Raw genomic sequence first — 1004 nt, forward strand, 5'->3', positions numbered from 1 at the left:
CCTCCCTCTCCCTGCTGGCCACCCCTTTTTTAATGTGGCCCAGGATATAGTTTACCTACACTGGTGGCTTGCATCCAGCTTCTCACCCACCAGGACCCCCAAGTCCTTCTCTACAGGGCTGCTCTCAAGGAGTTCTTCCCCCAGTCTATATAACACTACCACAAATTATGCAGTTGAGTTTCCCACATCTGGAGAAATCACAGGGGTCATCACACATGGAGTGCAGGAGATGAGCCTCACCCTGGGAAAACCACCTGACTGATCATGGTGTCTTCTCTGCCAGGTAAGTATCTCATACTAGTTGTATGAGAAGTAATTTCTGTATGGATGTATTTCTTACAATGGGAAATAGCATGCACTTAGACATTTGAAATGAACATGACAGGAAATGAGGAAACAACATCATGTCAACTAAATTCTTACTTCTCTGAAATGATAACTAGCAAATATATACAAAACAAAGAATGGAAAATTAGCATTTTCTGAAATCTTCCTTTGGGATTATGTGCTATCTCATGCAAATAAGGTATATAAGCATGACAGAGCACAGTGACATCAACTGGGAGTAAGCTATGAAAAGAAAACATTTCTTTGATATAGTAAATCATTTTGCTCCTGTTGCTGTTTTCTCTATGAGAATTTAGAGTCTCAATCAAAGTGTAACATAAATACGAAGTCATAGCTTGAAAAAGTGATTGAACACCTGGTGGAAAGGCCGGGCCAACTCTGGGGAGCTCAGGTGCATGCAAAGTACCTGAGTGACTGGAAGAAGTGGAGCCAGAATCCACCACTTCCCAGACCTCATTTATGGGTTTGGATGGAGGCAAGAGTATCTTGTTGGAGATTCTTGCTTGCTTGAGGCCTTCCAAAGGTAAGCAAATTCTTTCCTCTGTTTTATTGCCTGTGGCTGCTGCATTTGAGTGTGTCTTCAGTTGTTGTAGCCTGGGACTTGGCTACTCTGCTGTCATTGCTCTGCTTTCCATTGTGTTACAGCATTACACAAA

At 42.5% G+C, this 1004-nt stretch overlaps 1 pseudogene; it reads right to left on the reverse strand.

The window, feature by feature from the left end:
- Window positions 1–142: 142 nt before the first annotated feature.
- On the reverse strand, window positions 143–291 carry LOC116217648 (annotated as a pseudogene).
- Between the last annotated feature and the right edge of the window lie 713 nt (window positions 292–1004).

This window comes from Meleagris gallopavo, unplaced genomic scaffold (genome assembly GCF_000146605.3).
Source record: "Meleagris gallopavo isolate NT-WF06-2002-E0010 breed Aviagen turkey brand Nicholas breeding stock unplaced genomic scaffold, Turkey_5.1 ChrUn_random_7180001862792, whole genome shotgun sequence".
NCBI lineage: Eukaryota > Metazoa > Chordata > Aves > Galliformes > Phasianidae > Meleagris > Meleagris gallopavo.